At 42.0% G+C, this 27,500-nt stretch overlaps 2 long non-coding RNA genes across 8 annotated transcripts in view; one reads left to right on the top strand and one right to left on the bottom strand.

Moving 5' to 3' along the window:
• The window catches only part of LOC135097973 (uncharacterized), a 65,165-nt gene extending 39,630 nt beyond the window's left edge, over nucleotides 1-25,535 (top strand). The window contains exons 4-6 of one of the 2 annotated variants that reach the window (XR_010266396.1): nucleotides 21,652-21,777; nucleotides 24,006-24,204; nucleotides 24,659-25,535. This is a non-coding gene — a long non-coding RNA (uncharacterized LOC135097973). Of the gene's footprint in view, nucleotides 1-21,651; nucleotides 21,778-24,005; nucleotides 24,205-24,655 lie in introns of both variants that reach the window. The other variant, XR_010266395.1, reaches the window with a different exon arrangement.
• Nucleotides 24,451-27,500, bottom strand: part of LOC135097972 (uncharacterized) — a 15,928-nt gene continuing 12,878 nt past the window's right edge. For 4 of the 6 annotated variants that reach the window (XR_010266392.1, XR_010266391.1, XR_010266393.1 and 1 more), the window contains 2 exons: nucleotides 26,892-27,147; nucleotides 24,451-24,839 (listed from right to left, as the gene is read on the bottom strand). This is a non-coding gene — a long non-coding RNA (uncharacterized LOC135097972). Of the gene's footprint in view, nucleotides 24,840-26,712; nucleotides 26,808-26,891; nucleotides 27,148-27,500 lie in introns of those variants that run through there. The other 2 variants (XR_010266390.1, XR_010266394.1) reach the window with 2 other exon arrangements.

The raw sequence follows: 27,500 nt of genomic DNA, 5'->3' as shown, positions 1-27,500 counted from the left end.
TTCCATGCAGATATCCATGCAGATAGAGACGTGGCAGTGAGGCTGGTAGATACCTATCAGCGCCAGCATTTTTAATTGTCTCCGATTTCGTGGGGCAAAGGGGTGTCTTAGCTAAATTTGAAATCGATGTGCAGGAAAAGTACAGCATGAATTGCTGCACAAGTGTATCTAAAATTAAAAACATAACCCTTAATATTAATATTCATACTTACTGGTGTATGATAAGGCTTTGTTAATTGAATTATAAGATAAAACTAAAAATAGGTAATGATTTTTTTTTTAAGTAAGTATGAACAGTAAAAATAAAAGGATGTTGGTTTCGGCTTGTGCATTTTATCTGGGAATGTTGAAAAATATCAGATATCACTGACACGTCCTGTATATGAAAGTAATCAGTGAAATAAAAAAAAAAAAAAAAAACAGCACCGCTGGCGGACGTACGACGTACTTATCTTGATCATGATTCTTCAGTCAAAGAAAGCGCCGCGCGCCATTAGGTAGGAGTGTAAAGTGTAAACAATAGCCTCTCAGTTTTGCCGATACAAAGGCCTTTACTTTGCTTTACTATATCCAGAATAGGGTATAGCTCGTTCTTTCAGGAATTTTCTTAATTCCGCTGTAGTCCATGATTGTGGCGGTGATGTATCCATTGTGCAGGGTAGTCGAGTAAGCGTGGTCCTGTGTTTTGGTTTGCTCGCTGCCCAAGTACCCGAGGATAGTGATCGTACCGCAAAAATAAAGTCTCTGATACAAAATTATATTTTCTTTACATTAAATGGATTTGCCTGTTGTTTAGTACATGAAAATGCAATTATATATTAGTATACTTCCATTGAGGTCAGTAGAAAATTACAGATTGCCTGCCTTGATACACTTGTAGGCTCTTTTAAGAATATCATCTGAAATTATGAATAGAGGCTCAAACAATGTCATGTGCTGTCAGTTATCACGAAATTAATTGACTTAAAATTCAGACGCATTACTGTGCAACGATACACCTTTGTAAGCTTGTAAAACCTTGCCCCAAAAAGTATTTATTTTCCGGCGAGAATTAAAAATTCTGGCGCTATCTGGTATCAAAACGCTCACTGCGACGTCTCTAAACATACCTGCCTCACCTGCATTCATTACAAGGTCATGGGGAGGCGAGGAGCAAAACACTCATTGAGAATTAAGAGCAAAGAGAAAAGCTTGTTACCAGAAAATTCACACTGTAGATTTACTTTCTAGGAAGCGAGAGGTCGGAATAATTAGTCGAAGCTCAGCATGTCCGTGACTTTTGCTGGTTGTTGTTTGAGTGAAGTGAGTGAGTGGGAAGGGAGAGGGAATGGATGAATGATGCTTTTGTGCTGAGCGTTACGACGTGCTGGAAGTAAAAGGGTTACCATGAATAGAAGATACTAAAGAATAAGAACAGCAAAAATATATACACGACGAGAGAGAGAGAGAGAGAGAGAGAGAGAGAGAGAGAGAGAGAGAGAGAGAAGAACAAAAAAAAAATTCTCGAAAGTTTTCTTCCTTCTATTGTCTACTACTACTACTACTACTACTACTACTACTACTCCTTTGTACGGTGAAGATACCGCGGCTATTTAACATTTTTGTCAGTGAGTAGGCTAGACTCTAAATATCGTGAACTAGACATGTTTTGATAAAGAGGCAAGAAACAACCTTTGCGCACTTTTTTTTTTCTATTTTTCAGGTTATCTTAAAAAATATGTATGTTCATTTAACAATAAACAATATATTGTCATTTAACCTTAGAGTATAACCGCAACTGCTGCCACAATATTAATTAGGCTTTAACTCGCTGCTAAATCCTAATTTTCTAAATTGTTTAATATTACATGCTGAGAATTAAACTTAATAGAAACAAATATCCTTTCATCAATGGTCTGTTATATTAGTTTTAAACTACTAAATATTACATACAAAAACTCACAACAACAACAACAACAAGAACTACTACTACTACTACTACTACTACTACTACTACTACTACTACTACTACTACTACTACTACTGATGATGGTGATGGTAAGTACGCTGCTTGACCTCAATACGAGGGGAGTGCAAGATGGTTTTGAGTCCCGCTATTAAGCTACTAATGAAATACAATATACGCGCGTTATGCTGCCCTCTTCATACTTGACGCGTATTACCGAAACGAGATTATTTGAGCTGCAACCTTAGCGTGAAGTGACCAATATGTGAAGGAAGCTTAGGTGGACATATATATATATATATATATATATATATATATATATATATATATATATATATATATATATATATATATATATATATATATATATATATATATATATATATATATATATATATATATATATATATATATATATATATATATATATATATATATATATATATATATAGGCATCCTGCTCAGAAGCCAAGGAAGGAAAGCGCAGGAATTACCCAAGATACAATGTGCAGCTATTTTTTATTTATTTATTTATTTATTTATTATTATTATTATTATTATTTATTTTTTTTATTGAGCATGTGCAGTAATCATGATGCTTCGCTGGCGTGAGGGACGCAGCCGCGGGAATGGAAACCTGCCTTCTTCTTCCGTGGGGTCTCTAATTTCCTTCACCCAAATGATAAATGTTCATGAGTTTGGTGGGTTCAATTAATGTTTGTAATTACTGCCTTGGTGGAATGGGCCAAGAAAAAGCTGGAATGCCGCGTCTTCCTTGGCGGGTTTTGTGTGGTCGCGCCCTCGTCTCGGCGTCTTGTTTCACCTGCCTTTAATTGACTTTAGTGGAAACCGATAGAGTTACAAGAGATGTCTTCCAGATCATTGTCATTGGTGAACAAGAGCTGTACACCATCAACAGAACAGAAAAAAAAAAACTAATATTCTCAGTAGCCTCTGAAAATAATCCTTAAAAGAGAGAGAGAGAAAAAAAAAATCAGGAATGCATGACTGCGTCTCAAACATCTGGTGGTGAGGAATCAGTGGTCAGTCTTATCGCGCTTGTGAAATAGTGTGCAGGAAGTGAGTGGGTGCTGCCGTTCATTCCCAACTATTACTCTTTAGTCATTTCACACGAGCTGGGTGGGGCGTGTCCCAGACATGTGTGGACGAGGCGCATCAATTAAGTCGCTGAGGGAGATGATTTTGTGAGGCATCGGAAGTGTGTGGTGGTGACAAGCCGCATTTGGTGTTGGAGTGTTTTCTGAGTGTTGCCGTCTGGTCTGTAGCTGTCTAGATCAAGTTGCCTGTCGGAAAGGAATGCGGAGATTTGCAGTGGTATAGTGTTCAGAAGCCGGCATGTCGCACTCCCTTTTTGTGTGTTTCATTTTCCTTGAGGCCAAAGTCCCCTGGTGTTCTTACAACCTCCTTGCAAAACTTGAGAATATATATATTTTTTATTTATTATTTTTTGTACTTTACAGTATATTAGAGGAATTAGAATTACGGGAAAACCCTAAGCTGCTATTTTCGGGATCAGAATACAGGGCTAATTTTAGGTCACTACCAATTTTTTTGCTTTAGTCCACCCTTCTATTTCGAGCTCCGCTGTTGTTACGTATTATATACACTGTGGAAACAGACGGCGTTAAGCCGCTGACTCGGTCAGATGGTTCAAAGGAAGGGCATGTTAAGCTCTGGCAGCAAAAGCCTTGATCATCTGGCTCAAGGGTCGCCTTCAGCATTCACCACCAAGGACGTGCTCCAGTCTGAGGAGTATTCCATTGTCAGCTCCCAGGACTGGCGTGGGGACAGATGCATTGAGAAGATCTATTGATATCTTATAAGTAGCAGTCTCAATCAAGCTGCATTGAGGTTAACAACGTCTGAGGAGCATTCCGTGTTCTGTGCTCAGGATATGCGTGTGGGTAGATGCTTTGAGAAAATCTGTTGATATTTTAAAAGTTTAATATTCTTAGCAAGCAGCATTAAAATTAAACAAAGAGAACTTAATATTTGTATTTAATGTGGCGTAAGAAGAAGGATGACGCGGGTAGGGAATAGTTAAATTCTTGTTGGTTTCTTCTTCCTAATCAGTACCTATAGAGAGTTTGCAGACAATGGATTTTATTTTTATGTAGATTACAGATGACCCCGCGGCGTCTGGTCACCTCTAAGGAATCGGTGTACCTGAGTGTTTGGATGACACAACCGAACACTCATGTCTGGCCAAGGTGGGCCTCGCGTTTCTCGCATGATCGTGATTGCCACATCTCATCCCCGCCGTGGAGCGTGATAGTAGTCACAGGAATCATTGGGATCAGACACTCAGACAAGTTGGGGATGGAGAGAGAGAGAGAGAGAGAGAGAGAGAGAGAGAGAGAGAGAGAGAGAGAGAGACAGAGAGAGAGAGAGAGAGAGATAGTATAGGGGTTCCACTCATACTGCTCTTCTAGACAGGGTGGAATCAAAAGCTTTTCGTCTCATCAACTCCTCTCCTCTAACTGACTGTCTTCAGCCTCTCTCTCACCGCCGCAATGTTGCATATCTAGCTGTCTTCTACCGCTATTTTCATGCTAACTGCTCTTCTGATCTTGCTAACTGCATGCCTCCCCTCCTTCCGCGGCCTCGCTGCACAAGACTTTCTTCTTTCTCTCACCCCTATTCTGTCCACCTCTCTAACGCAAGAGTTAACCAGTATTCTCAATCATTCATCCCTTTCTCTGGTAAACTCTGGAACTCCCTGCCTGCTTCTGTATTTCCACCTTCCTATGACTTGAATTCCTTCAAGAGGGAGGTTTCAAGACACTTATCCACCAGTTTTTGACCACTGCCTTGACCCTTTTACGGGACTGACATTTCAGTGGGCATTTTTTTTATTGATTTTTGTTGCCCTTGGCCAGTGCCCTTCTTATATAATATATATAAAAAAAAAAATCCTCTTATTGTTAAAGCAGAAGAAAAACAGGAATGAGAGTAACAAAAGTAAATAATAGATAAAAATAATAAAGAAGAGGGTGATGCGGGAGACGAAATGATGAAAGGATAAAAAGAATAAAGGAGAAGGATTAGTAAAGATAGAGGAAAAGGCAAACACGATGAAAATAAAAGAGAAACATATAATAGAGAAAAAAAGAAGATATAGTTAAATAGATGAATGAAAATGAGAGAGAGGAAGAAAGGTAAGAGGTAAACTGAAATATAGAGGGAGGAAAAGGGGAGAAGATGAAGATGACAGAAGAAGGAGATAATTAAATAAAAGAAATCAAGAGAGACAGAGAGAATGGTGCGAGATAAAAAAAAAAAAAGGAACACGAGAGAGATAATAATGGAAGAAGAGAAATAATTGTAGATATGAGAATAAGAGAGACGAAAGATGGTGGAAGTTAAAAAAAAGGCAAAAAATAGTAATAATAACGAAGATGATAGAGAAGGGCTAAATAAATGGAGGAATAAAATAAAAGGGAGAAAAAATGCTACTAGGTGAACAAAAAAAAAAATAAATAAAATATATATATATATATATATATATATATATATATATATATATATATATATATATATATATATATATATATATATATATATATATATATATATATATATAAAGCCGCGCCGGGGGGAGGAAGGGGAAGGAAACGCTGGGACGGAGAGGGGAGGGAAGGAGGATGAAGCGCTGAGGAGGGAGGAGGAGAAGGGTAGGAAGAGTCTGGGAGTTTGGGTTTAAGGAGAGAGGAGAAAGAGGAACTTAAGAGGAGGAAGGAAGGGGAGGAGACACTGAGAAGGGATGGGTAGGAGGGGAGTTGAATACTAGGGAAGAAAGGAGGGAAAGACTGGTGTGGAAGAGGAGAGGGGAGGAAAGGGAAGGGAGAGAAAGGGTCGGAGAGAATGGAGAAAAGCAAGTAGGGTCGCCAGGAGAAGGGAGAAGGAGGAGAGAGAAGGGTCGGAAGGAGGAGGAAGACGGTGTAAGGAAGGTAGGGGAATGATTAGGGAGGAAGAGGGGGGAAAGGAGATGAAGGACTGGAAAGTAAGGAGTAGTGGGAGGGAGGAGAAGGAGGAGAGGAAAGGTTTGAGAGGAGCGAGTCGAGAGAGAGGGAAGGGGAGGGGTGGGAGGGAAGGGGAGGGCGAGCCGGGGAGAGCCTTGAATGAAGCAGTTAAAACGAAGCAGTCTGTGTGTGGAGTGTTTTGATGAAGCAGTAGCGGGGCGGTCACCTCTCGGGAAGGCGAGATTCAATACATAAAAGAAGGTCGTGTTTCTGGCACGGGTTTTAATGAACTCCTTTCTTCCCCCCCAACTTTTCTTTCCTTTACTTTCCTTCCGCTTCCACTCACCCGTCCTCGCTGCCTGCCTGCCTGCCTGCCTGCCTGCCTTTATTCTTTTCTTCATTTTCTTTCTCTTGCTTTATCTTTTGTTTTTGTTTTTTTCTGTTCTCCTATTTTTCCTTTTCCTTCTGACCTTTTCTCGGCTTCGTTTCTTTATCAGTCTACTTTTCTTGTTTCCTTCTTTCGTTACTTATTTTATTCCTTTTCTTTACTTTCTTTTCCCACGCCATCTGTCCGTTCTCTCTCTCTCTCTCTCTCTCTCTCTCTCTCTCTCTCTCTCTCTCTCTCTCTCTCTCTCTCTCTCTCTCTCTCTCTCTCTCTTTCTCCATTCCTTCTGTCTATTTTCTCTTACTGTTCCTTATTTACTTTTTATTGTGTTCTATTCTTCTTTTCTATCTTTTCCTTGCTCATCACACATCCTTCCTTCGTGGCTTTCCAACTCCTGTTTCTCTCCCTCTTCATTCTTTTTTGTCTATTTTATCTTGCCATTACTTTTATATATATATTTTTTTCCTCCTTTCTTTTCTCTCTTTCCAATTTATTTCATTTCCTGCCATGCATTCCTGCCTGGTTTCAATTCTCTGCTTCTCTCCTTTTATTCCTTCCTTCCTTTCTCTACTTTCTCATCGTTTCTTCCTTTCATTTTCTTTTTTTCCTCATTCCTTTTCTTTTCCTTCGATTCCCCAATTTCTCTGTTTCTATGTTTCTCTCCCTCCCTGTAAGGACGAGAAAAGGAAGAAAGAGGTGGTGAAGAATTAAAGGAGGGAGAATAAGAGTACTTACCTACTTATATTCTTTGTCCAGTCTCAAATATAGTCTACCTGCATGCCTTCCTGTCTTTTGTTTGTTTGTCTGTCTGTCTACCTGTTTATCTATCTGTCTGTGTGTCTGTTGTTACCGCTGACCCCACGAGTTTTCTCCTTCATCTACTGAATTTTCGTTTTTTTTTTTTTTTTTTTAATCCTCCTTTTTCTACTGTTTGTTTCTGAGAGTGGTCACTTAGTTACTGTGTTGACTGAAATGTGCTTCTGTTCTGGTCTCTTCTCCTTCTTTTAGTCTTGCTTTTCATCTCATCTTAATTTGTCAGTTTTTTTTTTTTTTTTTTCGTCTTCCTGTTTATTAAAATGTACAGTAGTATGAGTTTGATTTGTTAGATATGTATTTTTTTCTCTGTTGTTTGTTTGTGTGTTTATTTTGTTGTCGTTTTTTCGTATTTATGTGTGTATCTATCTCTGTTAATCTCTGCACTATCTATCTATATCTATCATTAACTATCTATCTATATCTATCAGTCTTTCTATCTACCTCTCTATCTGTCAATTCTTATATCCATCTATTTCAATATCTATTCAGCTCTATCTTATTTTTATCAATGTATTTCCTTCTATCTATCTATCTACCTATCTATATATGTCTATCCATCTACCAATCTCTCTTATCAACACCTGGTGGCGGGAAGATCAATTTTCACTACAAGTTACAACACCAGCACCGTGACCCAAGAACTTCCTTTTTTCATCGACCTGTGCTTCCGAGTCGCTCTTTACAGGTGTTCTTTTGGAAAATTAACACGCCGCCCTCACGTCCCTTATTGATCCCTGACTGTGTGTGTGTGTGTGTGTGTGTGTTTGTTTCATCCCTATTCACCGCTGCCACTGTATAACACACACACACACACACGCACACACACTTCACAGCTTTCTCCTGTGATTAAGTCCTTTTTTATTCTCTCTCTCTCTCTCTCTCTCTCTCTCTCTCTCTCTCTCTCTCTCTCTCTCTCTCTCTCTCTCTCTCTCTCTCTCTCTCTCTCTCTCTCTCTCTCTCTCTGAGTCCTAAGTTAATAGTTTTTTTTTTTTAGTTACCACTGGCGTGAGGGAAGTGAAAAAAGGGCCGTTTTCTCTTAAGTTGAATAGAAAATTGGACTTTGACGGCGTTTGGTTGTACAGGTGAAAGAGAGGTGGGAATTGATGGCGGCGGTGGTGGTGGTTGTGGTGGTGGTGGTGGTGGTGAGAATCTGGAATGAGGGATTTTATATAGGGTAGTTTTAGTCGTACTCATAGTTGTGGAAGTGATGGTGATAGTAGTAGTAGTAGTAGTAGTAGTAGTAGTGGTAATAGAAGTAGTAGTAGTAGTAGTAGTACTTATTGTTGTTGTTGTTGCTGTTATTGTTTTAGAAATGTTTATTTTATTATAGCAAGCTAATATTCGTATTAAATTAATTTTATTTATTATAGTGTTCAGTATACAAAAGAGAATGTTCCCAGGCCCCTTGTTGTGCTCCATTAGCCTTAATGATAATGGTGCCTTTGTGTTGAAATAATCACTCACACATGGTAGTTGTTGCAGTTGGTTTTGGTGTTAAATGTAGTAGCAGCAGCAGCAGCAGTAGTAGTAGTAGTAGTAGTAGTAGTAGTAGTAGTAGTAGTAGTAGTAGTAGTAGTAGTAGTGGTAGTAGTAGTAGTAGGAGTAATAGTAGTAGTAGTAGTAATAGGAGTAGTAGTAGTAGTAGTAGTAGTAGTGTAGGGAACATGAAGGTACCCCCACGAGTAACTTACATAGGCCATATACCTCTTATAAGACCCCTAGGAGAGCCCGCATCCCAGAGAGAGAGAGAGAGAGAGAGAGAGAGAGAGAGAGAGAGAGAGAGAGAGAGAGACTAACACTAACCAAGTTTACATCGCTCTTTACCACTTCAAGTAACTCAGTGTGTATAAATGGGTAAGTGGTTGTAAGTGTTGTGGTCTTAAATATTGGTGATCATTATAGCAGGTGGTCGTAGTTAATAATCGTAAGTGTAATGTGGTCGTAAGTACAAGTGGTCGGAAGTGTGTGGGTGCTCGTAACTGTAAAACGGTCACAAGTGTAGAGCCTCCTGAGTCTAAGCCTTCGTAGATAAAGGTGGTCGTAAGTGTGAGCAGTGAATAGGTCGTACATGGAAGTAATATAAGCACAGGCAGTAAGTAGACAGAAATCCATCCAAATAGGTCATAAGTGTGAGTGGTCATAAGTGTAAGCAGCATTAAGTAGATGGAAGTGAACGACCTCGTAGGTGAAGCTGGTTATCAGAGTAGGTCTTACGTGAATAGGTACTGACAAACTCAAGTAGCAGGAAGGGCAGGTCGTGAGCAGGTCGTGATATTAAATGGACATTACAGTGTGATACACCACGACCCTGAAGGCAGGAAGGAGGGCGGGAAGACAAGAAACGAAAATAAAAAAAATTAATCACACGAAACAAATCTAAAAAGACCCAAAACTTAAAGACCAAACACAAACCCAGAATAGAACAGAAAGACAAACATTCGAAGGAAGACTAAAGAAAAAAAACTGAATAATCAATCAGTGAAATATCAGAAGGAAGGAGGGAAGGGAGAGAGAGAGAGAGAGAGAGAGAGAGAGAGAGAGAGAGAGAGAGAGAGAGAGAGAGAGAGAGAGAGAGAGAGAGAGACACTCCACTGAATAAGAGACTGATATGAACAACATGCCATGGAATAAAAACATCACCAAAAAAGTCAATATGTGTTGATGTGAATTTAGTGAAATATCTTACCTTATCGTCCTGTGGTGGTGGTGGTGGTGGTGGTGGTGGCTCTAATGTCTATCCCTTCTCGTTATGGAATATATGTTTCCTCTTAATTAAGTGGTAATTTAATACACCAAGAAATTTAGGTCCGTGTGTGTGTGTGTGTGTGTGTGTGTCTGTGTCTTTGTCTGTATGTATGTCTGTGTGTGTGTGCGTGTGTGGGTACGTGTAATCCTTCATACGTGTATAATACTTTTTTATTATTTTTCCAACTAACTGTTTATTATTTTCCATGTTCAGTGTTTCTTTTTAGTCATTTTCCTCCTGTTTTATTTCTTGTTTATCTTCGTTTTGTTTGTTTCTCTTTATTATTGTTTTGTCTCAGTTTTATTCGTTTCTTTTTTATTCTAATTGTTATTCATCATATTCCTTTCTCTCCTCCTCCTCCTCCTCCTCCTCCTCCTCCTCTTCATCATCTCCCCTGCATCCTCCTTTCCTTCTCCACAGCTGCAGAAGGCACACTGATTCTCTCTCTCTCTCTCTCTCTCTCTCTCTCTCTCTCTCTCTCTCTCTCTCTCTCTCTCTCTCTCTCTCTCTCTCTCTCTCTCTCTCTCTCTCTCTCATATGTCATACCGTATAGTTCAGCCCTAATCATTTATGTATGGGCCTATTCCTTACGCTAATAAACAGTGTGTGTGTGTGTGTGTGTGTGTGTGTGTGTGTTTGTGTGTGTGTGTGTGTGTGTGTGTGTGTGTGTGTGTGTGTGTGTGTGTGGTTTAGTTTGACTTAGCTTGGCTTAGGTAGTGTTAGGGTACATTAAGTTCTCTCAGGTTCTCTCAGGTTCTCTCTTCATTGTGTTTGATTTAATTTGGTTGGTTTGGTTAAGTTAGATTAAGTTAGATTAGGTTTCGTTTGGGTTAGGTTTGGTTATGTTAGGTCAAATTGAGCGAGACTAGGTGAGGTTGGTTTGGGTTCGAGTCGGTCAAGTTAGGTTAGGCTAGATTTGGTTTTCTTTTGTTTTCTTTAGTTTAGTTTGGTTAGGGGAGGTTAGATTAGGTTAGGTCAGGTCCAAGAATCACTCGAAAACAACAGTGTCTCGTGAAAACCTGTGTACACATTATCACACTTTATAAAAATAGATAAGTAGATCATAAGACGCGGAGCATCACGCGATGGGAGCCACGTACGAGGGAGGGAGTCAGCATGGCGACGTGGCGGGAGTCTTAAGCAGGGTTATATCAGTTCTATACAGTTAGCAAATTCTGCGGAGCGTTATCTATGAAATACCAACACGGGATGATTAATGGTACAGGGAGGGAGGGGGGGTGCGTAATGGCAGGAAAGCCGTGAGGGAAGAGAGGCGCATATGCAAGGAACACTGTATCTAAGTCAGGCTATCTTCACTACTTTTAGCACGCTGTTGTGGAAGCTGTTGTTTTTGTTGTTATTATAATATGTTTGTGGGATAACCAAAGTCCTTCTTTAGCAGGCACCGTCTTGCCCCTGATAGAGCAGGAGACCCGGACGTCAAAAAATATAGTAATAATAATAAAAATAATAATAATAATAATAACAATAGGTAAATCAAATGTAACAGTAAAGGGAATACAAGAAACGATATCATCAAGGAAAATAGTCAAGTTAAATAACATAAAAAAAAAGTATATAGAACAGTATATATATTAGAGGTAACAGAAAGAGAGACTGTAGCATATATTCGCGGCTTCACTGTTTGCATGACGAGTTTCTTCCCAGATGAACACAGACTGCGGCGTGACAGCAGGCAAACATAATCTATCTCCTCTCTGCCTGGGATTCGAACCCGTGATCTCTTGGAACCGAGTGATGGCTGTGAACTGAACACGCTGTTCCTTTTACCATCAAACTGGAATTTTTCAAACACAGCAAATATACAAATGTTACTGTAAAACTATACTTCTCTTCAAATGTCTTCCCGCACACAATGTTTTCAGCTTTGCATGATGCCGTAAAACAGTAACTGCCTTTCACTTCTGTTTTTCTTCTCTCTGCTACCCTTTCACCTTCCCTCTAACACTTCCGTCCCTTCCCAATCAGTGCCACCAAATACTTGATGGCTTCAGTCTGCCCAAATGCCTCCACACACAACCAGACCTCACCAACCACCAGTACTCATTCTACTGCATAAGACTATATAGGAAACTGCACGAAGCCTGCCTGTAGACTTGTAAGTGGCTGTCTCTGTATAAAACATGTTTGTCTATATCTTCCTCGCATTCCTACCCATAAATTTCTCTAACCAACAGCTCTCGAATTCACGTTAACCACTGTACACTTTTGGCGCCTCGTTCAGAGGACTCACAACCTTGCCCGGTGCGTAATCTTTTAATTTAGTGTGTCAGTAGCTGTACATGCCTTGACACAGACCCTCTATCAAGTACAGGCGTGGTCAAAAGTGTAACATTTTGCACTCATTTCCATTGTGTTTAACTTTTCCTCAATTTGAAGTGTGGTCTGCTGACAGCCTCCTTACGGAACAGAGAACAGGGTGTCTGCGGGTCAGAGGACTTAAAGACTGAGAGAAATGTCAAAATGTTCGATGCAGTGAAAGTCAATACAGAATGTTGCTCGACTTTTGTCCATGCTTGTACTCGATTGCGTTTTGTTGCTTCCCTCATTCCGCCGCACTCAATAACTGTTCCGCGTGCGTGCGTCAGCTGTGATGTGTTGCAGTTTTTCATCACCATATTTCAGAGTTCCACGCCCCTTCAGACCTTGTGAAGCAATAATTCAGGCCTGTGTGAATTCTGACACACGCGACACCAAATTTATTGTCGGAAGCAACATGAGCTTGTAGCAACACATCACCCTCCTCCTCCTCCTCCTCCAGCTGCCTCTCTTCGCTCCTCCATTGGGTGACAGCGTGAGCAGGGAAGCCCGCCGCCACGTGATAGGCCAGCCTGGCCGAGGCTCCTCCCTGACTGGCGTGCGGCGCCGCCAACGGCTGGGAAAGACAAAGGCCAGGGGCTGATTGGCAGCGAGGCGGTTGCGGGGCGAGTGTGGGAAAGGCGCCTCGCCCCTCCCGCTAACATCATGGCAGGTGGTGGCTGCTCAAGTCAAGGTCTACTGCTTCACGTATGTAGTTCCTGCTTACTACTGACGCACGTGACCACAGTGAACACTGAACACCGCCGCTAAAGGAAGAAGGCCATGAGCATCCTGCGTGAAGGCAGCCTGGGACAAAAGGAAATTAACGGGGATGTAGAGTAGGGGGCGGAAAAAGCGACAAAAAAGGGAGAGTCTGCTGAGAGGCTATCGAAGCACCAGAAGGAAAGGTTAGCCTAGAGACAACTATCAATCCCTACTTAAACTCAGCCTCCAAATTGCCCCCTTCCCTGACTGGCGTTCTATGTCAAGGCGTAGTACTCTCTCTCGGTATCCGGTCATTTCGCCCACATGCCATTTCGCCACACTATGGAGTCATTTCGCCCACACTGTGGAGTCATTTCGCCCACACTGGGGCAGGGTTGCCAACCTGATTTTGCAGATAGTACTAGGATATACCGAAGGCAGGATATTACGATAATAGCTCATATCTAGTATGTCACAGCTATAGGTAAATGCAACTAGGTAAAATACACACCACTGATCTCTACTGTGGCTGTCTTCCTAGGGTATATGACACAAAGTCCAGACTGCTATCACTCTTTTTAATGATTAGCGTGAACTGGAAAAAACACATTCCATCACAAAATCGTAAACCCTAAAAATGTACATATACAACAAATTAATTGCGTTAAAGATAGCTGGGTTAAACAATTCAACAATGCATAATCATAGCATTACAAATATGGCAAAGAAATATACTCTAACAATTATAACTATCTCATGGCTACACTTGAAAGGAGAAACACTCAAATTATCTCCACCCAACCGGGGAATCGAACCCCAGTTCTGTGGCTTGTGAAGCCAGCGCTCTAACCACTGAATTACCGGGAAGTGTGTGTGGGGCGGGCAGCAGGGAGGGGGGAGGAAAGGAGAAAAGAGAGAGATAGCAGGGAGGGAGGAGGGAAGGGCCAAGATGAAGAGAGGTAGGAGGGAAGGAAGGTAGGGAGAGAAGAGGGAGGGAGGAGGGATGGTGTGGGATATAAGCTGGCAGGGAGGAAGAAGAGAGGGGGGTGAGAGGGAGGGAGGGAGGAGGTGGAAGATAAGGAATCAAGTGTGTGTGCGTGTGTGTATAATAATAATAATAATAATAATAATAATAATAATAATAATAAACGTTTTTTTAGTAAGGTAGTCAAGGAGTGAAAATATACTTAATTCATATGAAACTATTCACAAAGCCTATGGAAGTGTGTGTGTGTGTGTGTGTGTGTGTGTGTTGTTTGGTGGTTCATTTCCTATGTTTTGTAATTACTAATTGACCATAGAATAAAACAGTTCCTGGCAAGATGGTAGACTGCACAGACGAGTGCATTCAGTGCCTCGTACCTGTAAGGGCAAGGCAAGAAGGTCTGCAGTGCGACATGTGTGGGAGGTGACAACACAGGAAATGCAATACTGGCGTATCTCGTGCTGATTACTGGGCAGCTATGAAATCCGGTATTTCCATTGACTGGAATTGTAATACTTGCACCTTCACTGACGAACCAACCTCCCATCCAGTGGACGACCCAGCCACCCCTGCCATGGAACACGAACCATACATCCCTGCAGTTGAACAAGAATCTTCAGTTGATGACCCACCTGATTTGCCAATGGAAGTAGAGGATTCACTTGACGACCCAGCCAAACAAGATACTGAACTGCAGCCAGAAAGTGAAGTTACATTCCAGCTCTTTGAAAAGGGCACACAGCGTGGTAGAGATAAGCTCGTTGACAGTCACGGGCACACTTACAACAAAAAAATGCAGCGATCGAATGTAACTTACTGGCAGTGTACTAATCGCCCTAAAAGTAGCCCATGCAAGGCACTAGTAACGCAGAGAAGTGGAAAATATGTAAAGAACAACGTGTTGCACAACCATTCACCACCAACTGGCTCTGATATCGTCACTAAAGTAACATTACAAGTAAAGAAACTGGCAGCACAAGATCTGTTTAAACCAGCGACTGGTATAGTGGATGATGTGTTGCTAAAAGAGATAGGAAATGCACCATGCCCTAGTCTGCCTAAGCCAGAGCATTTGGCAAGAACAGCAAACAAAGACAAATTTTAAGACCGACAGAGCCCAAAAACCTGAATTTTGAGCTAGAAGTAATGTGGAAAGTCTTGCCTGAGGTTTTGCCTAATGCCAAGGTCAAGGGATGCGTATACCATTGGACGCAAGCTGTATGGAGAAAGGTTAGTCAATTTAGCTAATTGCCTACAGATTTCTTATATATAGTACCTGTCGAATAGTAGTTTTAAAACAAATTGGATCACCATAATATGACCAGATTTTTTTTTTTCTTTTGTACAATACAATGTCTAATTTCTTTGTTTTGAAATACTTATGTAGGTTCAAGAGGTTGGTCTCCAGCATGCATACACACATGATGACGGGACGTACAAACACTTACGGAAAGTGATGGTCCTTCCATTTCTGCCTGAGGCAGATATAGGTCCCGTGTTTGAATGGCTCTCACGTCAAGCTACCACAGCCCAGTTACAGACTATAATGCAGTACATTTCAAGAACATGGATCCACAACTCCTTATGGCCAACTTCTAGCTGGAGTACTCGTATTTTCAATCAGTCTATCCGCACCAATAATGACATTGAAGGCTGGCACAATCGACTAAACAAACGTGCTGCAGGTAGATATAACCTCCAGTTTCACCTCCTCGTAAGCCTTCTCCACAAAGAGGCTAAATTGACATCTATCTACATAAGGCTAGTATCCGAAAAAAAAAGCTACGAAGGATACAACGGAAAAAATATAGAAACTTACAAGGTCAAATATTTACTCTTTGGGAGGAACACGTGAGGGGTGAGCGATCGGCATATCAGTTGCTGAAAGCGTGTGCTCACCTGAATGGCCCAGTGCGCAGCTGAATCTACATTTTAATAAAAGTTTCTAATTCTTTGTCACTATTTAAATATTATATGTATGTAACTGTCTTTTAATCAAAGTTTTTTTTTTATTCTTTGTAACTACTTTTTGGTCATTACTTTCTGAATATTATATTTATTTAACTGTCTTTTGATAAAAGTTTATTTTTAATTCTTTGTAACTGATTTCTGAATCAGTTACAAAGTTTCTTTTTAATTCTTTGTCACCACTTTCTTAATCTTACATGTATGTAGATTTTTTTTAATAATTCTTTTTTAAATATATGTGGGCGAATTGACTCTTATATGTGAGCGAATTGACCTGTGGGCGAATTGACTGACTTGTGGGCGAATTGACATGTGGGCGAAATGACCGTAATTCTCTCTCTCTCTCTCTCTCTCTCTCCCTCTCTCTCTCTCTCTCTCTCTCTCTCTCTCTCTCTCTCTCTCTCTCTCTCTCTCTCTCTCTCTCTCTCTCTCTCTGTGCTACCCTTTAATACCCCATATCAAAGGAACCAATAAAGTTTCTCCAGAGAGTTATGTTATGTTTGAGAACGTTGACACAGACACAGACAACTGAGCACCTTGTGTTGGTGGTGGAGTAGCGAGCTTCCCTTAAATTTCAATTGTATATAGTAGCTTGATTCGGCAAGGTACAAGCACGGAGGCACAGTTTCGGAGAACAATAGGAGGGAACCCATCAGGTCAATAGCCTTCCGAGGGTTTAGGCCAGCGAGGGCATGGAAAACATCATTGCGAAGAATTTTAATAGGTAGCATGAAGTAGTCAGAGGGTGGAGGAGAGGGAGGAACAAGCCCAGAATCGTCCAAGGTTGAGTTTTTAGCAAAGGTTTCAGCGAAGAGTTCAACTTTGGAGATAGATGTAATAGCAGTGGTGCCATCTGGTTGAAATAAAGGAGGGAAAGAAGAAGAAGCAAAGTTATAGGAGATATTTTTGGCCAGATGCCAGAAGTAACGAGGGGAGTTAGGTCTTGAAAGGTTTTGACACTTTCTGTTAATGAAGGAGTTTTTGGCTAGTTGGAGAACAGACTTGGCATGGTTCCGGGCAGAAATATAAAGTGCATGAGATTCTGGTGATGTAAGGATTAAGTACCTTTTGTGGGCCACCTCTCTATCATGTGTAGCACGAGAACAAGCTGTGTTAAACCAAGGTTTAGAAGGTTTAGGACGAGAAAAAGAGTGAGGAATGTACGCCTCCATGCCAGACACTATCACCTCTGTTATGCGCTCAGCACACAAAGACGGGTCTCTGACACGGAAGCAATAGTCATTGCAAGAAAAATCAGCAAAATGCCTCCTCAGGTCCCCCCACCAACAGTGGCAAAACGCCAGAGGCACCTTCGCTTAGAGGGATCCTGAGGAGGGATTGGAGTTTACTTCATTCATTCAATCATTTACAAGTATATTCCTTACAAACTTTTGTCCTGATTTTTTTTTTTTTTTTGCTTACTTATTTCCTGTGCCTATTTTTCTCCATTTGTTGTATACACTGTGTACATGATTATGTGACACATTTAGCATTACTTTAGAGTATGACACTGCTCAAAGCACGGTTCTAGGCAGAGAGCAGCAATATTACATTCCACACACATATATCGCGTGTCTTTCCGTGCTTTGGGGCGCTGTGTTGACGTGCGACATACGTGACAAGGCTTCTGCTTTTTTTTCTCACACGGCGTGGCAGGGATGGTCTTTGGAAATTGACGTCCTGTGAGGCGTGTAGGGTCATCACCATTTGCGGCCCCACGCCTTCCTACCCCATTTCGTGGCTCAGAGTACTGTTCGAGAAGCTGTCTCACAACCTCTGGTGAAATTATACAGTGTTCTCTTCTTCCCTGTGCTGCCCTGGTACAGGATGTGTGCGTGAGAGTGGCACAGTCAACAAGATGGAAAAACAGTTTTTTGTACCATTTCATTGTTTGCGTTTGCATTCCACTGTCGACATCATACTGTCACTTTTATCAAACAACCTCATGTTTAGGTTGTAATGAATCACACCTTGAGGCTTGCAGATGAAGGTATACCCGTGCAGCGCTCAGTGTCTTCACTCCGCTCCATTTTTGCCTCATGAACAGTGGTAAGCAAATGAACTTCTCTCTTGTCTTTCCACTTAAGTGAGAGAATATTATTATTTGCTTGTTTGTGGATGACTTCTCCTTTCACGAGTTTAGGGGGATATTTAGGCATAAACTTCCTATTTGCTTTCAATGTTCCGCAGGCCCCTGTCATATTTTCGTGTAGGAAATGAAAAAGAGAAGGGCTGGTGTACCAGTTGTCAACATATAAAATGTGTCCCCTTACCCAAATAAGGCTCAAGCATAGTGCTTACAACACTCCCTGACTTGCCCAGTCCCTGCGTTAGGTTTATGTCTGTTCCAGCTCCTAAGTACAGAATCATGTCTAATATGAAGCCAGTTTCACAGTCACAGAGAACATATAGTTTCAAGCCAAATCTATGACGCTTCGTTCAGATGTACTGGCGAAAATACAAATGACCCCGCCAGAGTACCTGACTTTCATCAATAACCAACTTCTGAAATGGCCTGAATGTTGATTTGAAGCGGTTGCAAATATATCTTTCTCATTCTATCATCATCAGTGGGTTTTGTGTTGCCATGGAAATGTAGGGACTGCAGGAAGGCAGTGAATCTGTTTACTGACATCACTTTACTGAAAACTGGCACGTGATGAAGTGGATCAGTCGACCAGTAAAGCTTATACTTTTCTTTAAGATTCAGCCCCATCAGCATAATAAGTGCCAGGAGAGAGTTCATTTCCCTTACAGTTGTTGGATGCCAGTCTAGGAAGCGAGAGTTGGGTAAAAGTACTCTGCAAGCAATCGTAAAACCGTAGAATTTGTTTGTTTCTTCAACTATGGTTTTCATTATTTCCTCTGTAAAAAAAACAGCCGAAAAATGTCGCTCACTGCTGTTTTCGTTGACTGAGGAGTCACAAATACCACGACCATCTCTATCAAACGGAAGTATTGAGGGAAGAAAGGTACTCCCATCTATCCATTTCCACTCCATGTCAGCAGCGGGGGGGGGGGGGGGGGGGGTTACTATGTGCAGTGTGTTGTGTTGACTTTGACATGTGCCTGGTGGGTTAGGTGGTCCTGCACTACCATGCTGGTACCCATTCGATATAGTATCTGTACATTCTGTGGCTTTCCGTTTTGGAGATTGTGGCTGTATCTGTGCACTGCTGGATGAGGTTGTTGTGAGTGAGCCACATCATCTACTTCACAGTCATCCTCCTCTGTGCCTGACTCACCAGAGTAATCAGGATCATTAGTATCGTCTGATGAATCACTGTCCCCTATCTCTGTCACCCCTTCATCATCAAGAAGGGCTGAAATATCAGCCTCAGACAATACCTTGGGTATCTTTTTTATGAAACGGCATTGTCAGCGCCTGCAGTGAACCGGACTTGACAGCAGGCACGCGCTGAATGAGAGCGGGAGAAAGGTGGCCGCTCCCCCGGCCAGTGTTACCACCACCGCTAAACAAGAAAAACGCGCCAAAAATTTTATAACTTTTTTTTTATTACACACCAATGTTATAGTTTTGAAATCATTTAAATTCCATTGATTTTGTGAATATGCTGATGGATGTGAAGACAAAGTAACAAAATACATTGAAAATGTTCATTATAAATAGAGAAGCACACGGCTCATTGGATATCCCGCCAAAACTCTATGTATATGTGACAAACAATAACTTCCTCAGTTGCCAAATTATTCTTTATTACGACTAAGATATCCACATCTACACAAAAACAAAATAAAAGGACGCACAACTGTGCAAAACGGCAAACGTACAAGTACGTCCTAAACATTTCCCTAAGAGACACGTACTTGTACTACTTGTACGTAGTGAACAGTGCACGGGTTAAAATATCACAAGTTCCATGTTGTATTACCTACTTTCAACTTATAAAAGCCCAGCTTCACTCTGTTGTTAATTCATTTATGTCTGCTGTCCCTGCCTTTGATACTTACCTTCTGCCTCACCACAACCTGCTCGCCTTCATGCTGTCATTATTTCAACTATCAGTTTATATTGCCGGGAGTATTTCTATATGGTGTATCCCTCCCTGTACACTGGCGCGTTTCCAAGCGTAATAAATTAATCATACAACAAAAACAATCTCTCTCTCTCTCTCTCTCTCTCTCTCTCTCTCTCTCTCTCTCTCTCTCTCATGACCCTAATCACCCAACATCTTGTCCTCCTCTTGCTTCCCCTCTTCTTCCTCTTCCTCCTCCTCCTTCTCCTCCTCCTCCTCTTCCTTTTCTTCTCTTTTCCCTTCTTTTGGTAACCAAGATTGCGCTGTAAAAATTTTACATAAGACTAAAGGACAACAATGGCGAGCAATGATGATGATGATGATGATGATGATGATTATGATGATGACGATGATGATGACAGTGGTGGCGGTGGTGATGGTGGTGGTGGGTTTGGGAACAATAAAAAGTAAGGGTGATAAGAATGATGGTGATGACAATGATGACAATAGTGGTGAGAGGTGGTGATAATGATGGTGATGGTATTAATGATGATAATGGCTGCGATGATGAAGGCCATTTCTCAGTGTAGTCATTAGGGTCATCATTGCCAGAAGGACGAGAAAGAATGGTGATGACCTCGTGAAGATGGTGATGAGAATGATGGTGATAATAATGATGATAATGGTGGTGATGATGATGAAGATGAGAATGATGATGATGATGATGATGGGAAGGAGGAGGAGGAGGAGGAAGAGGAGGAGGAGGAGGGTGATAATAATGATGAGAGTGATGTGCATAATGAATACAATGAAGATGATGAGAAATGTTAATTGTATAATGATAACAAGCCCTGTATTGTTGTGTTACGCGTGTCTGTACATTTCCTTCACTGACACATACAAAAATTTAAACAGTCATTTGCTAAGTGTTTCCTGTAAGGCTTGGATCACTTAGTGCCGCGCGGCGCCACCCCAGTACGTAGCGAGCCGAGGAACAAGAAAGGAGGGGAGGTCCACCCAGGCTAGCTGTTCCCGCATCACACAACTTACACGTTAATTTATCGCAGAGTAAAGCAAAACACAACAGATGTCTATAGAAACCCTATACAGTATCCAGAAACATATCTGCCCGCATCCGAATACTTTCAAGAGGCTGTAGTAGAAATTACACGGGTTTTAAGGATGTTTCTTCGGTCCTCGTGACAGACTGGTAAGGTTTCTACACCATCAAAGGGAAAAGCAGTCTTGAAAACCCGTGTAATCATCATTGTGGCCTTTGAAAACAGTCTGGTGTGAGAGCAAAGCTTTTCAGAATACAGGCACATAACCTGTCCTCATGAAAAACAAGTGCATTTATGATACCTGAGACTGCCTTACTACATTCCCCCAATGACTCTAATATATCTTCTTTTTTTCGTAGCATTATCCTGTCTCTCATTGGTGAAAACATCCTCACTACATGTACTACGTTATTTTATTAGTCTCAAGTGGCTATTTAAAGTCTATATAAGCCTCAATAAATACGAAAGCTGTAGTGATGGCCTGCTTCCCGTCAGCCAATCAGAGCGTTCTATTTTTTCCGTTTTCTTTCTTACTCTTCGTAAAACTGATGTATCTTTCATTTGTTCTTACTTCTTGCCTCACGGTGTATTGGTGTCTTCTACTGCTAATATAACCGTGATTCTTTTTTTTTCTTTTTTATCATTACAAGCCGTATTATGAGTTCGGCTCTGTTCTGAGTGACAATTACCTCAGCACAGCCTCGACCAATCAGCACCAAGTATTCAAGTCACGTGATACTCTCTCCTCGCCGTCTGCTCAGCCATTCGCCCTGCGCCCGCTGACGTGATGTGACGGGTCTCCGGTTGTGTTGCAGCGGTGAGGTGGTGTTGCATCTTTTCTCAGCGGGCGTGTTGTGGTGGAGTGCGGTGTGGAGGGAGAGGTGGATGTGAGTATGGCCTGGTAGTAGATAGGGAGGAGTGGATAGTGGAAGAGAGATGTGGAGAGTAGGATGGTGGAAGGGGGAGGTGGAGGTGGCTATGGCAGACGTGACTGGGTCAAGGTGGTGGTTGTGGTGGTGTTTGGTGTGTGTGTGTGGTTGTAGAGGATGGAAGTGGTTGCCTAACTAGGGTGATGGTGGTGGTAGTTGCGGTGGGGGGGGTGGAATGTTGGTGGAAGAGTGTTGGTAGTGATGGTGAAAGTGACTGGCTTGTGGTGAAGGTGGTTGTGATTGTTGGGGATGGTGGTGGTTGTGTAATAGTGGTAGGGATATCGGACTTAACGGTGTTGTGGTTGCTGGGTGCGGTTGAGAGCGCTGTGCATTCCCAGGCCTATTGTGGCGTTATTATTAATTTCCGACAAGTAGTGTAATCATTAGAAATGATGTGAATAGTGAGAAGAACAAAATGAGGTAGGTTATTACCACGTAGTGTGTAATGGCTTAAACTATAATAATACCCAGGCCTTCCTTCTCTCCCCCTCCCCTCCCCTCCCCTCCCCTCCCCTCCCCTCCCCTCTCCCCACTCTTCCTCGCCTGCTCTCCCCTGCTCCTCGTGTTCCAGGTGGCTGTTACCTTATCTGATTTAATATATAATGGTTTTTATTTGAGATCGAAGCTCCACGTAATGAAAGGTCTGCGGTTTTGATTACTATTATTGGACTATTTATGTAAACTTACAATACAAAATTAACTCTATTGGGAAATGAGTGTATATTTAAAACAATTCCATCTATATAATGACCTGTGTGATGTGACATCAGCGAGAGAGAGAGAGAGAGAGAGAGAGTAATAATATTAGTAAATGAGGCAATATTTTAACGTTATTGAGAGAGAGAGAGAGAGAGAGAGAGAGAGTAATAATATTAGTAAATGAGGCTATATTTTAACGTTATTGACTCTTTGATAATGAAAATTAGATGACTGAGATTGCAGTTAAGTAAGTTGAGAAGTTGAGCAAATAAATACAAGCAGGCTGTCTGTCTGTCCATCTTTCAATCAATCAAACAGTCAGTCTGTTGATGGAGGACTGGTGGAGAGAGCACCCTGTGTCTGTCTGTCTGTCTGTCATTCGCTCAGTCAGTCAGTAAGTCAGTTGATAGAAGACTGGTGGAGAGAGCAGCCTGTGTTTGTCTGTCTGTCTTTCAGTCAGTCAGTCAGTCAATCTGTTGATGAAGGACTGGTGGAGAGAGCAGCCTGTGTTTGTCTGTCTGTCTTTCAGTCAGTCAGTCTGTTGATGGAGGACTGGTGGAGAGAGCAGCCTGCGTCTGTCTGTCTGTCTGTCATTCACTCAATCAGTCAGTAAGTCAGTTGATGGAAGTCTGGTGGAGAGAGCAGCCTGTGTTTGTCTGTCTGTCTTTCAGTCAGTCAGTCTGTTGATGGAAGACTGGTGGAGAGAGCAGCCTGTGTTTGTCTGTCTGTCTTTCAGTCAGTCAGTCTGTTGATGGAAGACTGGTGGAGAGAGCAGCCTGTGTTTGTCTGTCTGTCTTTCAGTCAGTCAGTCTGTTGATGGAAGACTGGTGGAGAGAGCAATCTGTGTCTGTCTGCCGACGTGATTCTTGCTTCCATTATTTCATTATATGAAAAATACAAGAATGGGAAGTATTGGTTTTATTCATTAATTGACTGATGTGTGGTGGTGAAGGTGGTGGTGGCATTAGTAGTATTTAGGTGTTCAAGTTAATAGGGAATGAAGGTAATGCGTATGCGCTGGTGGCTTGAAAGTAACAAGTGGTGATGAAAGGTGGTGGTTTGAGATGGTGGCAGGGCCTGTTACCACCTTCACTGTCCCAAGTCAAGGAGGGAGGCACTTCATTATTGTTACACCTGCTATTTTACTCACCTACTCTCTCTCTCTCTCTCTCTCTCTCTCTCTCTCTCTCTCTCTCTCTCTCTCTCTCTCTCTCTCTCTCTCTCTCTCTCTATTTTATATTTGCCTGTTGTTCTTTTTCTTCCTCTTCCCAAATCCAATCTATTTTATATTTGCCTGTTGTTCTTTTTCTTCCTCTTCCCAAATCCAATCAAACTATTTTTGTCACCATTTTGAGTGTTAACACAACCTAACCTAACCTTTCCTTGTCTTATTTATTTACTTTTTCTTTTTTTTTTGTATTTCTAAGTGTCTCTAAGCCTTTTTAAGTGGTAACCTACTTTAATGTAACCTCTCATCACTATTGCAGAGGAGATAATTGGTGGGCTGTGTGTGGTGAGTGCCACATTGTCTGTGAGGGACCCTCAGAGCCACACAGCACCAGCTGCAACAGCTACAGCAGCAGCAGCAGCAGGAGGAAATGGCATCCACCTTCTACCTCACCCAGTGTCACTGGGGCCTCCTCCTCCTCCAGCAGCTGGCCAGGGTGCAGGGACAGGATGAGCAAGGTGAAGAGTGGTGGTGATGGTAGAATGGATAGCAATGTTCAGTATGGTAGTAAAAATGCTAGTAGAGCTCCTGGATTATATATTTTTAGTAGTAGTAGTAGTAGTAGTTCCAGCGTTTGTTGAAATATACTGGTAATTATACACTAATAATAATAATAATAATAATAATAATAATAATAATAATAATAATACATCTATCCAGCCCATTATTGTTGTGTAGAGTTGAGGTGCAAACAAACACCTGTAAGTGTGACACGACTGCCTTTATTCATCAGTCACACATACAAAACACAACAACAACTAACACATAAACAACAACAACACAATCAACACATCATTTAATAACAAACAGACAACACTAACAAAACAAACTCTGTTAATATTCCTTGTAAATTGTGAAAGAAAACAAAAAAGGAAAACAAAGATGATGATAATGGTGGTCTTTCCCCAGCAGGTGGTGACAGAGAGGGTGGCCAGCTTGTCCCTCCCTCCTGCCACCCAGCCACAGCACTGGCAGCTGCTGCAGTGAGACTGCCCAGGCACAAGTTTGTGCACGTGTCCAGGACGTGAAGGTGATGGGAACGTGTCCTGTAGGAGGAAGCAGAGCTGTAACAGTACCCGAGTCTGCTGCTGTGCTGGGAGAAGGAGAAAAACATCAGCAGTAGTTAGTAGTGGTAGTAGAAGTATTCAGCAGTGGTGGGGCTCTGCTGCTGCTGCTGCTGCTGCTGGCAGTGGTGCAGCTGTTCACTCCTCTACAGCTGCTGCCTTCCCTCAACATACTGTGTCTTCCCTCACCTACAATGAACAACTATGAACAATACCTCTCGTGCAATCAGGCAGCGCTCAGCTGTACTCACCGATAGACTGACCACTAAGAATTACCTGTGGGCCACATGACAAGGCCCACGCCAGCCAGGCTTGGTTGCCAATCAATAATAATAACAACAACAACAGCAGCAACATCTCGTGCAATGAAGAACACTGAATAACAACAACACCTCTCCCCTGCATCATCAACAATTAACAACATCTGCTTTGTTTCACTGATGCTGGCCTGTCTCTCTCTCTCTCTCTCTCTCTCTCTCTCTCCTCTCCTCTCCTCTCCTCACCTCACCTCACCTCACCTCAGGCCACAGCGCCACAGTATGTCCCCCCACAGTATGTTTACAAACCCACAGTGACTCCCCACAGCCCCTCACCAATAAGTGACCCCCTCACACACACACACACACACACACACACACACACACACACACACACAGCATAACATACACAAACGTTGCATCTTGTACAATGGCCACAATAAAGAATGGACACACAAAATGGACAAACTTAATTTTGTTCCGACCTGCGTGAATGTAGTGAGGCTCAACATGTACAAGTGAACAGTGAGGAGTGTATTAGATTCAAGACTCAAAGATATTATACACAAAGTACAGGACACAGGTTGATGATGAGTATGGTGAGTCAAGCATTCATCTGTGGCTGGTCTGCCTCTTGAAGCACAGCACTGACCTCTTGCTCCACTTGTTTCAGCAGCCCCTCACTGATCTGTGTGGCAACAGCAGTACTAGTGCTGTGTGTTTGTGTGTGTGTGTGTTTAGTTCAAGTCAAGTGGGTTTTCAAGGGTGTTTTTACAGTTGTAGTGACAGATTAACAACATTTCTGCATTACTGACAGGAGAAACATTCTTTTAAAAGGCTGGAGTTGAAGTGGTGGGTTTTAAAGGGTGTTTTTACGGTTACAGTGACAGATCAACATTTCTGCATTACTCACAGGAGAAACACTCTTAAAAGGCTGTAGCTGAAATGATGCAGATTTTCAAGGGAGTTTTTACAGTTGCAGTGACAGATTAACAACTTTTCTGCATTACTGACAGGAGAAACATTGTTTTAAAAGGCTCTAGTTAAAGTGACGTGGGTTTTCAAGTGTTTTTACAGTTGCAGTGACATATTAACATTTTTGCATTACTGACAGGAGAAACACTTTTAAAAGGCTGTAGTTGAAGTGATGCAGGTTTTCAAGGGTGTTTTTACAGTTGCAGTGACAGATTAACAACATTTCTGCAGTACTGACAGGAGAAACATTCTTTTAAAAGGCTTTAGTTGAAGTGACTCGGGTTTTCAAGGGTGTTTTTACAGTTGCAGTGACACATTAACAACATTTCTGCAGTACTGACAGGAAAAACATTCTTTTATAAGGCTTTAGTTAAAGTGACGCAGGTTTTCAAGGGTGTTTTTACAGTTGCAGTGACAGATTAACATCATTTCTGCATTAGTGACAGGAAACACTTGAGAACCCGTCTAAGCATCCCTGTGGCCTTGGAAACATGCAATATTCTAACACAGGGGGAGGGGGAGCCAGATTTAAAAAAATTTTGAGAACTCAACTTGTTAAACAATGCAAGATTACAAACTTGATTCAATCCTGCAGAAACAATTATGCAGCAAGAATTGGGTGTGAATACCTGACACCCTGGTGCACACACACACACACACACACACACACAGCTGGGCCAGTCCTCTGCAGCAGAGTTGGGCAATGTCTGACATCACTTTGGCTGTCTTTGGCGCTGATCCAGTCCAGCAGTGACACTTAACTCACTGTCAGACAGAAAGAGAGAGAGAGAGAGAGAATATCAACAATTTTTATTTACAACAGCAACAACAACAAAAACAACAACTTACTTTCTCTTTTTTCTCCTTCTCCTCCTGCCCTCTTCTCCTTCTCATGCTCTTCCTCTTCTTCCTCCTCCTCCTCCTCCTCTTCCTTCTCTTCCTCCTCCTCTTTCTTCTGTGCTGTGCTTGTCCTCCTCTTCTTCCCTGTGCTGTGCTTGTCCTCCTCTTCTTCCCAGCTTCCTCCTCTTCCTCTTCCTCTTGTGTCTTCCCCAAGAGTTCAGGGAAGACTGGAATCCTTGCCAGTAGCTTCAGGTCCTCTTCAAAACTGTAAGTAGTAGTAGTAGTAGTGACACACACACACACACACACACACACACACACACACACACACACACACACACACACACACACACACACACACACACACACTCCAACCATTTTTCTATCTCTTTCCTCCTCTCTCCTCTCTTCTTCTCCTCCTCCTCCTCCTCCTCCTCCTCCTCCTCCTCCTCCTCCTCCTCCTCCTCCTCCTCCTCCTCCTCCTCCTCCTCCTCCTCCTCATCATCATCTTCCTCCTCCTCCTCTCCCCATTGGTGAGTTGCCAGGAAGAGTAAAGAGTCACACACAACTGTAGGAGAGACTTGTAAATAATAAAAAAAATATGCAAGACATTCTCTC

The sequence above is a fragment of the Scylla paramamosain genome, unplaced genomic scaffold, assembly GCF_035594125.1.
Source record: "Scylla paramamosain isolate STU-SP2022 unplaced genomic scaffold, ASM3559412v1 Contig38, whole genome shotgun sequence".
Classification (NCBI taxonomy): Eukaryota; Metazoa; Arthropoda; class Malacostraca; order Decapoda; family Portunidae; genus Scylla; species Scylla paramamosain.
This window is presented reverse-complemented; position numbering and strand designations above follow the sequence as displayed.